At 40.3% G+C, this 14573-nt stretch overlaps 1 protein-coding gene across 1 annotated transcript in view; it reads left to right on the top strand.

Annotated features, from left to right (window-relative positions):
- CCDC148 (coiled-coil domain containing 148) overlaps window positions 1–14573 on the top strand; it is a 350508-nt gene that overhangs the window by 102652 nt on the left and 233283 nt on the right. The gene's annotated exons all lie outside the window — the stretch shown is intronic.

The raw sequence follows: 14573 nt of genomic DNA, 5'->3' as shown, positions 1-14573 counted from the left end.
CCGGGGTCCTGGCACAGACAGTGCAGCCACATCCCGGTGTGGGCAGAGGTGGTTGCTCCTTGAGCCTGCCCTTCTTACTCCTGCCCAGTGCTGGTTCCCCTCATACTGAGAGAGTGTTTTTTGGTTTTGAGGCCACACCCGGTGGTACTCAGGGGTTATTCCTGGCATTGCACAAGGACTCACTCCTGGCAGTGCTCAGGGAACCGTATGGGGTGCTGGGAATCAAACCCTGGTCGGCTGTGTGCAGGGCAAGTGCCCTACCTGCTGTACTATCGCTCCAGCACCCCCATACTAAAAAAAGAATGAATGTTCCTGCACCCCCCACCACCCATGACCACTTGGTTCCAGTGGGAGCAGAGTTTCGGGGTCGCCAGGAATCGAGTTCACTTAGCAGGTGCCCTAGGTAGGCCTCACCTGCCTGAAGGTAGCTGGGAAAATTAGATTGCAGGAAGGCCGGGGGCGGGAAAGAGTATCAGAGACCAGGGGTTCCCACCAGGCCCCTTCCTCTCTGACCCTAACCGCCCAGGCACACGGCAGGAAGGCAATAGTTCTCACCCAAACCCCAAGGCTGGAGAACAAGAGAAACCGGGAGCATACGGAACCTTTGGGCTAAGGCCCATGAGAGGCTCAGGGCTGCGACACAGGAGACGGGGCTGCAGCCAAGGAACTCTAGCCAGAAGTCATACATTAGAGCAAGGACACTGAAGGGACAGGACCAGGTAGTCATGCAGAGAGGCAGAGAGACAGAGACAGAGACAGAAAGACAAACACACAGAGAGGCAGAGACAAAGAGAGACAGAAATAGAGACAGAAAGACAGAGACACGGAGAGAAACAGACACACACATACACAGAGAGAGAGAGGGAGGGAGGAAGGGAGAGACAGAGAGACAGACACAGAGAGAGAAGAGAGAGAGAAGACGTGAGGGAGAGAAAAAAGGGAGGAAGGGAGGGAGAGAAGGAAAGAGAGCGAGGAAGGGAGGGAAAAGATAGAGAGAGAGACAGAGAGAGAGAGAGAGAGAGAGAGAGAAAGAGAGCTGAATGCTAGGGAGGGACCTAGAACTGGTGAAATTGTACAATAAATTATAGCTTCCTGAGGTCCTGGATCCTGCCAGCAAATCTTTCATATGGTCCTCAAGGACCACCCCCCCCCCCCACCTGCCTCCTACTGCCCCCAACACAGAATAAAACCTATTTCTGGTAACAGAGGATCAAAGTACAATGGATAGGGCCGACTCCCGGAAATGAAGCACTGGGCAGGGATTGGGGGGCTGGGGCTGGGGCTGGGGGTGCTGCTCTGGGCAGGGGGAGGGAGCCAGGGGTGCTGCCCGTGCTGCAGCACTCATATGTACTTATGAGCAGCTCACAAGAGACATATGTACTTATCTTAATTATGGTGGCATTATTAAACATACCTTTTAAAATATATTTTATACCAAAACAGTTTTCATGGTCTTATTCTAAGTCAAATTGGAAATACCTTTATCTTAATTTTTCATTCAGGGTCACGGTCCTCCCATTATTCATCAGTTTGCTCGAGCGGGCCCAGTAACGTCTCCATCGTGAGACTTGCTGTTACTGTGTTTGGCATATCAAATACATCACGGGTAGCTTGCCAGGTTTTGCTGTGCGGGCGAAATACTCTCGGTGGCTTGCCGGGCTCTCCGAGAGGGGCAGAGGAATCAAACTCGGGACAGCCATGTTGGCTGCGTGCAAGGCAAACACCCTACCGCTGTGCTATCGCTCCAGCCCAATTTTTCATTAAAAATTTTAATTTTAGGTGCGAATTAATAATACTGTTAATGAGTGTTTTAGGCATACAGTATTGCTACATCACACCCACATTAGCTACCACAAGAGTGTCAATATTTCTTTATCATTTTCCTCAGGTCCCTTTTCACCCAGTGATAGTTATAAAATAAATTTTAGTGAAGTCACAGATTGTGAAGAATTAAGGGCCACCAGAAACTCAAAGCTTAAATTCTATTAGTCTTTATGAGCTTTAAAAATTGGCATTCCCTTTTAATAAATGGTTAAAAGTATGATATTCTTATGTATTACCATAAAAGATTCAATCGAGAATCTCAGGTGCACAGAAGAAAGGTCCTATTATGGTGATGATCCTATTTTCATTGGATAACTTAGTATATGCCAGAAAATTTGTTATGTACTTTGTATACTTTATTAATGTAATCCTTGTAACTACACTACAGAGTATATATCTTTGCTCTCCTCATTTTACAAATGAAAATTGTGAAGTTCAGAAAATTAAAGTTATTTGCAGATCATAAATCAGCTGGTTTGTAGATGATAAATTAGCTAGTTTATGTGAGGGTGATGATGAATCACTTGATTTCAGCAATGCCTGTGCTCCACGACCTTGGATTTTTCCTTTTGGTTTTTGGCAGTGCTCAGGGCTTAATCCTAACTCTTCTTTCAGAAATCACTCCTGTGGGCTTGGGGAACCATCTGAACAGCTGGGGATTGAACCCAGATCAGCCTCATGCAAGGCAAGAGCCCTCTCCACTGTACTTGTCTCTGGCCCACGATTTGTTTTTTTAATCTCCACTTACATCAACTGAGGTCTAATTGATGTAGACTTACTGGCAAAAAATATTTTTCAGACATTAATTCTTTGAAATCTTACTAAGAAAATTAGACTCAAAATATCAGAATAAAGGTAAAGGTAAAGGCCCTCCCGTTGATCGTCAATTTGCTCGAGCGGGCCCAGTAACGTCTCCATTGGAGACTTTGTTGTTACTGTGTTTGGCATATCGAATACGTCACGGGGAGCTTGCCAGGCCCTGCCGTGCAGGCGAGATACTCTCGGTAGCTTGCCGGGCTCTCAGAGAGGGGCAGAGGAATCGAACTCGGGTGGGCCATGTTGGCCGCTTGTAAGGCGAATGCCCTACCACTGTGCTATCGCTCCAGCCCCATCAGAATATAGTTATAATTTAAATTCAAACTTACAAAATTTAATAATTTAATGTAAATTTATAAAACTATGTTTAATTTTTAACAGTCATGGTCACGGTCCTCCTGTTGTTCATTGATTTGCTCGAGCGGGCCCAGTAACGTCTCCATCATGAGACTTATTGTTACTGTGTTTGGCATATCGAGTACGTCACGGGTAGCTTGCCAGGCTCTCCGAGAGGGGCAGAGGAATCGAACTCTGGTCGGCCATGTTGGCTGCTTGTAGGGTGAACGCCCTACCGCTGTGCTATCGCTCCAGCCTTTTTAACATGCCTTTTTAATTTTTAACATGCCTTTTTAAACGATAGTCTTTATTTATTTTGGTGTTGAGATAACATCCTGGGTTGCTTAGGGGTTACTCCTTGGCTCTTCAATCAGGAATTTTTTCTGTTCATGCTCAAGGGACCATAATGTGATGCTAGGGCATGAACTCAGGATGGCCTTATGCAAAGCAAGTGTTCTAACTGCTTTACTATCTCTTCACCCCCTAAAATCATGGTCTGTAAAAACCTTCATTACTTTTCTTATTTCAAAATTGTTGCTTTCTTGTTTCAAAATCACTGGCATGGAGTTAAGGAGGAAGTTAATGCCAGTCAACTTTATGTAAGTGAACTGGAAAATATTTCAATTTTTATTCCCAGAATTCTTGGGTAAGATAGTTTGTTAGGTTTATTATTTATTTGTTCATTTGTTTTTGGACACATACAGTGCTTGGGGGACCATGCAGTGCTGGGAATTGAACCTTAGCCTTCTGCATATAAAGTTAATGCTTTGTTCTTTATGTTATCTCTGCTGGAGGGTTTACTCATATATCTTACTTTTTTGCTATCATTTTCACAAGGCGTATTGTTCTTATAAGCAAATCTGTGTTAGAAACATATATTGACTCTTGCTGTTTAAATGCATTGTTCTGAAAATATTGCCTATATTCAGGAAGTTATCTTGGGATTTTAACAAGTAGGTGTTGTTTGGAACTGTCTCTTTTAAAAAATTTTAAAAAATATTTTGTAATTAAATCACAATAAGATACGCAGATATAACATTGTTCACAATTGGGTTTTAATCATATATTGTTCCAACCTGTCTATTCACCAGTATACAGGAATTGCCACTTTTAAGGTGGAATTGAAAGTACTCTTCATACTGTGTAACTCAGAGAATTCTGAGTTCAGCTCCTACAGTCATTCATTTCTTATCCAAGAGTTCTGAGGTTTCTTTCTCAAGCCTCTGTTATTCACTTGGAGCAGACTCATTCTAATGTGAGAAGTGGGTCAAATGGCTGAATACAAGATATTATGCTTTCTGAACATCTGGGTCCTTTCCCAGTTGAGAGCAGAGAACTTTTGCCATCAGTTATTTCTACCCTTCATTTTCTGTGAAACTCCTGTCTCCTGGTTTCATTTAATGAATTTAAACACATTGCTTCGCCTTTCTTGATCGATGCCCCTTGCTTAGTGTTTGTTTAAATGACTTCTGACTTCACAACCCTCCTGAAACCTTGTTTTACTTGTTCTGCTGAAATTAATTTCCCTAGGAGGCTGTAAAATCTGGATAATTTTTTGTGGTCAGTGTTCAAAACCTTGAATGTTGGCAGAATGAGTATAGGACCTATACTGAAAGTAGACTTAGGAAGGCTCAACAGATCTTTAACCAGACTTAAGTATCTGTGGATTGTTGGCTATCAATTGAATATGGGCTGAAGTGATAGCACAGCGGTAGGGCGTTTGCCTTGCATGCAGCCAACATGGCCGACCCGAGTTCAATTCTTCCGCCCCTCTCAGAGAGCCCGGCAAGCTACCGAGAGTATCTCGCCTGCACGGCAGAGCATGGCAAGCTACCTGTGATGTATTCGATATGCCAAACACAGTAACAACAAAGTCTCCAATGGAGACGTTACTGGGCCCACTCAAGCAAATCGATGAATAACGGGAGGACAGTGACAATGACAGTGACAATTGAATATATCCAGGAAGCAGAATGGATATATCAGCTAGACAAATGACCACATTAAAATCCAGGAGATTTTGTAGTACTATATTGCTCCATGATCTGGAAGAAAGTCAAATAACAGTAGGAGGTTCTTCAATGGGGAAAGCTGAATATAGAAAATTGCCTTGCATTTTGTCTACTCTTCAGATGTGAAGTAGATGATACATGCTGCTGAATTGGATATTGCTGAACACCGAATACCACCTTTAGTATGTCCCTGATGAGCAGGACAGGATTTTCTTCCCCAGAGTTACCATGCTTAATGCTATAGAGGCCATTATAACCTTTATCCTTATATAATACATTCTACAAACAGAAATATTTTCCAAGAAACTCTAGGGAAAGTAATGAATGTTATGGTTTCTCTAAATTAGGAAATATATTTCATTCCCTGACTGGGGAATGTCATTGTACTTCAGCTTAATAATGTCTCTGAGAAATCATGTACTTACCAATTTGATTTTATTTAGTTCACCATATTTTCTCTCAGTCTCGTTGATTATACTGTTTTATAGGTCATGGTGTGGAAATTTCTGGCCTTTATTCACAAACTGGTGTGTTCTTTTTGTTCTTGAAGCCTTTTTAGTCAGAGAGTAACATAGAGATTAAGGCACTTGTCTATTTTTTCTTTTCATTTTTTTTCTTAAAGCAGTTGTCTTGCAGGAGGCTGTGGCCACAACAGTGGTTTGAATCCAACACTTGAAATGGTCCCTTGAGCACCCTAAGCACAAATGAGTATGCTCTCCTCCCACCAAAAAAAAATGTTGCTGCATGATGCCAGCACAATTTGTTAAAGAGGCTTTCCTTACTCCACTTCACATTACTTGCACCTTTATCAAAGATTAGATGATCATATGGTTGAGGGGAGATGTCAGTGTATTCAACCCTGTTCCATTGGTCTGCAGTTCTGCCTTTGTTCCAGTACCAGGCTGTTTTAATTATTACTGCTTTGTAGTACAGTTTGAAGTTCGGGAGGTTGATTCCTCCCATTTTCTTTTTCCCAAGAATTGCTTTAGCTATTCGTGGGGGCTTATTGTTCCATATAAATTTCAGGAGTGTTTGCTCCATTTCTTTGAAGAATGTCGTGGGTATCCTTATAGGGATTGCATTGAATTTATACAATGCTTTCGGTAGTATTGCCATTTTGACAATGTTAAGTCTCCCGACCCATGAGCAGGGGATATCTTTCCATTTCCTCATGTCCTCTTTTATTTCCTGAAGTAGCGTTTTGAACTCTGCCTAACACCATGTACAAAAGTAAGATCAAAATGGATTAAAGACCTCAACATCAGACCAGAAACCATAAGGTACATTGAAGACAAAGTTGGCAAAACCCTCCATGACATTGAAGCTAATGGTATCTTCAAAGATGCCACGCCACTGGCCGAGCAAGTGAAAACAGAGATAGATAAATGGGACTATCTTAAACTAAGAAGCTTCTGCACCTCCAAAGAAACAGTGACCAAAATACAAAGACAGTCTACAGAATGGGAAAGGATATTCGCCAAATACACATCTGACAAGGGGTTGATATCCAGGATATACAAAATACTGGTTAAACTCCACAAGAAGAAAACATCCAACCCCATCCAAAAATGGGGCAATGAAATGAACAGAAACTTTCTCAAAGAAGAAATCTGAATGGCAAAAAAGCACATGAGAAAATGCTCTACATCATTAATCATCAGGGAGATGCAGATCAAAACCACAATGAGATACCATCTCACACCTCAGAGACTGGCCCACATTCAAAAGAACAAAAGCAACCGATGCTGGCGCGGATGTGGCGAGAAAGAGACACTCCTTCACTGTTGGTGGGAATGTCGACTGGTTCAGCCCTTCTGGAAAACAGTATGGACGATTCTCCAAAAATTAGAAATTGAGCTCCCATTTGACCCAGCAATACCACTCCTGGGAATATATCCCAGAGAGGCAAAAATGTATAGTCGAAGTGGCATCTGCACTTGTTTGTTCATTGCAGCACTCTTTACAATAGCCAGAAACTGGAAGAAACCTGAATGCCCACGAACAGATGACTGGTTAAAGAAACTTTGGTACATCTACACAATGGAGTACTATGTAGCTCTTAGAAAAGATGAAGTCATGAAATTTACATACAAGTGGTACAACATGGAAAGTATCATGCTAAGCGAAATGAGTCAGAAAGAGAGGGATAGACATAGAAAGATTGCATTCATCTGGGGGATATAAAGTAACAAAATATGAGATTAATACCCAAGAATAGCTGAGATCAGCACCAGGAGGATTACTCCATAGCTTAGTGGCCAGTTGGGCATTCTAGAGGAAAGGGCAGCTCAGATAGAGAAGGGAACACCAAATAAAGGGTGTTTGGAGGATCCTCCCAGGAGGGGAGATGCATGTCGAAAGTGGACTATGGACTGAACATGTTTGCCACTCAATGCCTCTTTTGCAGACCACAACACCCAAAAGGAGAGAGAGAACACAGGGGATTGCCCTGCCACAGAGGCAGGGGGGGATGGGGGGATGGGGGTGGGGAGGATATTATCCATGGTGGTGGAAAATGGGCACTGGTGGAGGGATGGGTATCTGATCATTGTATAATCAAACCCAAGCACAAAAAATTGTAAATCTACAACTGTACCTCATGGTGTTTCACTAATAAAAAAAAAAAAAGAAAAAAAATGTTGCTGAATTTTGTTGTACTATCAGAACCATTAGAAGATAGTGTGATAGTACAGCGGGTAGGGAGTTTGCCTTGCACACAGCCGACCCACATTTGATTCCCAGCATCCCACATGGTCCCCTGAGCACTGCCAGGAGTAATTCCTGAGTGCACGAGCCAGGAGTAACCCCTGTGCATTACGGGATGTGACCTGATTCTTTACTGAGTGAAGATTAATATAGGATGCCAGCATAGTGCTGATTTAGAATGATTGCATTCAAAGTAACAGGTTAGTCTTCTATAAGAACAAAGCTACTTCTCCTAGTGAGTTCTATGTTTCTATGTTGCTTCCTGAGTGCTGAAAATATCAGAGAGCTGAGCTAGATAGTTTTAAAGTGTTACATTTTTAAACAAATACATTATTAAAAAATTCTTAGTTTAACACTACTAATAAGCACCTATTTTAGTATAATAGTCAAAAATATAATCTTGAAAACATTCTGCTGAAAATTACATATTGAAAAAAATAGGTGTAAAGTGTCATGTACAATGGCATGCCTCTTTATAAACATATCCAGATAAGTGAATTGTTTAAGAAGATAATGCCATTTTCATCAAATAGTAAGTTAGTCATTAAAGTAGTTCTATGAAAACTGTTCATATGTATCTTAAAATATTAACTCTAATAGAAATGTTAAATGTGTCATCATTATAACTATTTAAAATGTACCTGAATATAGACAAGGTCTAGAAATTTACACAGAAAGATAAAAGTAATCATTACATTAAGATAAGTTGTTGCTGTTTTTCATTTTTTTAAAAAAATGCAATTCTTGGTAATCGCAATTTAAAAAAAATAGCTGGAGCGATAGCACAGCGGGTAGGGCGTTCGCCTTACACGCGGCCAACATGGCCGACCCGAGTTCGATTCCTCCGCCCCTCTCGGAGAGCCCGGCAAGCTACCGAGAGTATTCTATATGCCAGACATAGTAACAACAAAGTCTCCAATGGAGACGTTACTGGGCCCGCTCGAGCAAATCGACGATCAACGGGAGGGCCTTTAAATTAAATTTTTAAAAAATAATTTAACTTAATGACATGATCAAGGATAGACTTTGATATTTCTGTGTGCCCATTTATAACTGATTTTGATTTTACTCTAGAAATTACTATACTTAGGGGCCAGAGGGAGTAGAGAGGTGAAGGCACTCACCTTGCATATGAGTCCCATTCCCCAGCACCACATCCCTTAGTGACAAAGAGCCAGGAGTAAGCCCTGATTTCACTGGAGTTGGCCCAAAAACAAACAAAAAAAGAGATTTATATTTAAATAACTAAAAAATTCATTAGATTTTTCCTTTTATAGTTTTATAAAAATATACTTTCGATCTATTTCCCTATTTAACTGTATCATCTCTTTGAGAAAAAATATTATTGAAATGCCACTTATATTATATTCTTATATACATTATATTATATTATATTAACTTCATGTATACAACATTGTACTTCAATATCATACTTATTTCATTAGGATTCTCACATTGTACAATTGACAATCTTCACCCATTTCACATCACAATTTGTTTTCTCTTGGCTTACCATCAATTGGTTCAGTTAATGTAAGAGTTTGTGATAATTGTGTGATTACTTTGTTTCTTTATCTTCCAGTTCTAAATTAAATCATACATTGCTTTTGTCTTTAATTTTCACTCACGTGATATCCTTAAGTTCCATCTATTTTTGTGCAAATGGCAAGATTTCAATATTTTTGATATTGGAATAGTCATCTAACTATCTACCCATGCTACGTATTCTTAGTTTTTAAGGAGGTTCTCCAAAATTATGCTCAGTACCCCAAGGCCAGACTCAATCACAGCTGGACAGTGGTTCAAGGTTAGGGTCTGAGGATGAATATTACTTGGGCCCTGCAGTGCTAGAGACTACTGGGGCCATGCAAGCAGAGCTTGTAGATCTCCAGCCCCACATTGTACAATGTTTGAGAGAGTATACAGTGCTAAGGATCTGTGGCTTGAACCTGGGTTGGAACATAGTAGCATGTTCTCCTAGACTTACCATGTATATTTTATCCATTCATTTATTGATAGATACTTAGGTCCTTTCCCTCTCTTTAATTATTGTAAAATTACTGCAGTAAAACCTTCCTATGTGGCAGGGCATTCCCTTTTGTTCTCTCTCTCCTTTTGAGTGCCGTGGTTTGCAAAAGAGGCATTGAGTGGAAATCATGTTTGATTTATAGTTCACTTTCATCATGTATCTCCTATCCTGGTAGGATCCTCCCAACACCCTTTATTTTGGTGCTCCCTTCTCTACCTGAGCTGCCTTTCCCCCTAGCAAGCGTGTCTGGCCTCCAATCCATGACTCCATGGTACTTATCTCGGTTATTCTTGGGTGTTAGTCTCCTTTTTTGTTACTTTATGTTCCCCAGATGAATGCAATCTTTCTATGGCTGTCCCTATCTTCTGACTCATTTTGCTTGGCATGATACTTTCCATGTTGTACCACTTGTATATAAATTTCATGACTTCATCTTTTCTAACAGCTACATAGGACTCCATTGTGTAGATGCACCAAAGTTTCTTTAACCAGTCATCTGCTCTTTGGCATTCAGGTTTCTTCCAGTTTCTGGCTATTGTAAAGAGTGCTGCAATGAATAAATAAGTGCAAATGTCACTTCGACTATACATTTTTGCCTCTCTAGGATATATTCCTAGGAGTGGTATTGCTGGGTCTAAAGGGAACTCAATTTCTAACTTTTTGAGAATTGTCCATACTGTTTTCCAAAAGGGCTGAACCAGTTGGCATTCCCACCAGCAATGAAGGAGGGATCCTTTCTCGCTACATCCACGCCAGCACCGGTTCTTTTGGATGTGAGCCAGTCTCTGTGGTGTGAGATGATATCTCATTGTGGTTTTGATCTGCATCTCCCTGATGATTAATTATGTAGAGCATTTTGTCATGTGCATTTTTTGCCTTTTTGGGGGGTGGAGTCACACCCAGCGATGCTCAAGGGTTACTCCTGGCTCTGCACCCAGGAATTGCCCCTAGCTGTGCTCGGGGGATCATATGGGATGCTGAGAACCGAACCCGGTTTGGCCGCGTGCAAGGCAAACTCCCTACTCACTGTGCTATAGCTCCAGCCCCTGATGTGCCTTTTTGCAATTTGGATTTCTTCTTTGAGAAAGTTTCTGTTCATTTTGTTGCCCCATTTTTTTGATGGGGTTGGAGTTCAACCAGTACTTTGTATATCCTTGATATCAGCCCTTTGTCGGATGGGTAATCAGTGAATATCTTTTCCCATTCTGTAGACTGTCTTTGTATTTTGGTCACTGTTTCTTTTGAGGTGCAGAAGCTTCTTAATTTAAGATAGTCACATTTGTCTATCTCTGTTTTCACTTGCTTGGCAAGTGTCATGACATTTTTGAAGATACCATTAGCTTCAGTGTCATGGAGGGTTTTGCCAAATTTGTCTTCAATTTTACCTTATGGATTCCAGTCTGATGTTGAGGTCTTTAATCCATTTTGATCTTTCTTTTGTACATGGTGTTAGGCAGAGATCTGAGCACGTATTTTTTGCATGTAGCTGTCCAGATTTGCCAGCACAATTTATTAAAGAGGCTTTCCTTGTTCCACTTCACATTTCTTGCTTCCTTATCAAAGATTAGATGATCATATGCTTGGGGGGAGATGTCAGTATGTTCAATGCTGTTCCATTGGTCTGCAGCTCTGCCTTTGTTCCAGTCCTATGCTGTTTTAATTATTACTGCTTTGTAGTAGAATTTGAAGTTAGGGAGGTTGATTCCTCCCATTTTTTTGTTCCGAAAAATTGCTTTAGCTATTCATGGGGGCTTATTGTTCCATATAAATTTCAGGAGTGTTTGCTCCATTTCTTTGAAGAATGTCATGGGTATCCTTAAAAGGATCACATTGAATTTGTACAGTGCTTGAGGAAGTATTGCCATTTTGACAATGTTAATTCTCCCGATCCATGAACAGGAGATATTTTTCCATTTCCTCGTGTCCTCTTTTATTTCCTGAAGTAGCATTTTGTAGTTTTCTTTGTACAAGTCCTTTACTTCCTTAGTTTAGATGATTCCTAGGTACTTGATTTTCTGGGGCAAAATTGTGAACAGGATTTTTTTTCATGTCTTTTTCTTCTCTCTCACTATTTGTGTATAGGAAAGTCATGGACTTTTGGGTATTGATTTTATAGCCTGCAACTTTATTATACAAGTCTGTTGTATCTAGGAGCTTCTTGGTGTTTTAGGGTTCTCTAAATATAGTATCACGTCATCTGCAAATAGTGAGAGCTTGATTTCTTCCTTTCCTACCTTAATGCCCTTAATATCTTTTTCTTGCCTAACTGCTATTGCAAGTACTTCCAGTACGATATTGAACAGCAGTGGAGAGAGTGGGCATCTTGTCTCGTCCCTTATCTTAGAAGGAAGACTCTCATTTCCCCGCATTGAGTATGATGCTTGCTGTAGGGTTGTGATAGATGACTTTAACTATATTGAAGAAAGTATCCTCTGTACACATTTTGGCGAGTGTTTTCATCATAAACGGGTGCTGAATCTTGTCAAATGCTTTCTCTGCATCTATTGATATAATCATATGGATTTTATCTTTTCTTTTATTGATATGATGGATTATGTTGATTGATTTCTGAATGTTAAATCATCCTTGCATCCCTGGAACGAATCCCTCTTGGTCATGGTGTATGATCTTTTGCATGAGTTGTTAAATTCTATTTGCTAGTATTTTCTTGAGAATCTTCACATATGTGTTCATCTGGGATATCGGCCTGAAGTTTTCTTTTCTTGTGGTGTCTTTGTTTCCTTTTGGTATAAGAGAGATATTGGCTTCATAGAAACTGTTTGGGAGAGTTTCTGTTTCTTCAATTTCCTGGAAAAGTTTGAGAAGAACTGGCAATATGTCTTCTTTAAATGTTTGAAAAATTTATTATTGAATCCATTTAGAACTGGGCTTTTGTTTTTGGGAAGAGTTTTGATTACAGTTTCAATTTCCTTGATGTTAATAGGTCTATCCAAGTACTCTAGATCTTCTTGATTCGGCCTTGGGAGGTTATAGGAATCCAGGAATTTATCCATTTCTTCTAGGTTCTCTTGTGTTGTGGCATACAGACTTTCAAAGTAGTCTCTGATGATCTTTTGAATTTCTTTGGTTTCTGTTGTTATATTCCCCTTCTCATTTCTGATTTGGTTAATTAGGGTTCTCTCTCTCTCTTTCTTTGTGAGTCTTGCTAGTGGTTTATCTATCTTATTTATTTTCTCGAAGAACCAGCTCTTGGTTTCATTGATCTTTCGAATTTTTTTTTTTTTGGGAGGAGGCTTTCCTTGTCGTTGATTTCTGCTCTAAGTTTTATGATCTCTTTTCTTCTGCCTGATTTGGGTTCCTTTTGTTGATCCTTTTCTAAGATCTTGAGCCATGAAGACAAGTTGTTTATGTGGGCCCTTTCTTCCTTCCTGAGAAATGCTTGCAGAGCTATAAATTTTCCCCTTAATAGGGCTTTAGGTGCATCCCATAGGTTCTGGTAGCTCGTATATTCATTCTCATTTGCTTCCAGATATCTTTTGACTTCATCCCTGACTTCCTTTGTAACCCACTCGTTGTTTAACATTGAATTGTTTAATTTCCAGGTGTTTGATTTGGTTCTCCATGTCTGTGTGCGATTCACTTCTATTCTCAGTGCATCGTGGTCTGAAAAGATTGTTGATACTATTTCTATCTTCCTGATTCTATTGAGGTAAATTTAGTGTCCTAGCATATGGTCTATTTTGGAAAATATTCCGTGTGCACCGGAGAAGAATTTGTATTCTTTATTTTTGGGGTGTAAAGCCCTCTATAGGTCTATAAGCCCTCTCTCTTCTATTTCTTCCTTCAGAGACAATGTTTTCTTGCTGAGTTTTGTTCTTGTTGATCTATCCAGAAGTGATAAGGCGATGTTGAAGTCTCCGGCTACTATTGTGTTGCTAGCAATGTCTTCTTGAAAATCTGTTAGAAGTTGTTTCAGATTTTTAGCTGTTTTCTCATTAGGTGCATATACATTTAAGAGTGTTATTTCTACCTGTTATACATATCCTTTGTTGAATAGCAAATAGCCTTCGCTGTTCCTTCCAATCTTTTTCAACCTGAAATTTATGTTGGCGGATACTAGTATGGCCACCCCAGCTATTTTGAGGGTGCTGTTTGCTTGCAGGATTGTTTTCCCTTCTTTATCTTTGAGTCTGTGTTTGCTCTGGCTGTTGAGATGGGTTTCTTGTAGGCAGCAGAATGTTGGGTTCTGTCTCTGAATTCATTTTGCCACCCTGTGTCTCTTAATTGGTGAATTTAGACTGTTGACATTAAGAGAGATTATTGTTATGTGGTTTTGTGTCATCTTTCTGTAAGGATCTGTTGTGCTTGTAGGGCTTGTCTAATCTTATAGTAGCCCCTTTAGCCCTTGTTTTAGGTTTGGTTTTGAGTCTATGAAGTTCCTGAGCTGCTGTTTATCTAGAAAATAGTGTACCTTTCTCTTGAGTTTGAGTGAGAGTTTAGCCGGATAGAGTATTGGTGAAGTGTTCATTTCAGTGAGTTTTTTCACTATATCCATTGCCTTCTGGCTTGGAGGGTTTCCTCTGTTAGGTCTGCTGTGAATCTAAGGGGTGCTCCTTTGTATGTGATTTCCTTCTTTGCCCTTGTGTCTTGCAGTATTGTTTCTCTACTGTGGTATCCATGATTCTAACTATGATATTTCTTGGAGTGTTTTTGTTAGGGTCTATTTTAGCTGGCACCCTTCAGCCTCCTTGAATCTGTATGGCTGCATTGTCTAGCTCTGGGAATTCTTCAGCAATGATTTGTTTAACCGTGGCTTTTTCATTGTTTCCCTGAGCTTCTGGTACTCCAATGATTCTAATGTTGTTCCTCTTGGAATCATCTCCTAGGAC

This window comes from Sorex fumeus, unplaced genomic scaffold (assembly GCF_029834395.1).
Source record: "Sorex fumeus unplaced genomic scaffold, SorFum_2.1 ptg000009l, whole genome shotgun sequence".
Classification (NCBI taxonomy): domain Eukaryota; kingdom Metazoa; phylum Chordata; class Mammalia; order Eulipotyphla; family Soricidae; genus Sorex; species Sorex fumeus.
Note: the sequence above shows the minus strand (reverse complement) of the source record. Positions and strands in the feature narration are given on the sequence as shown.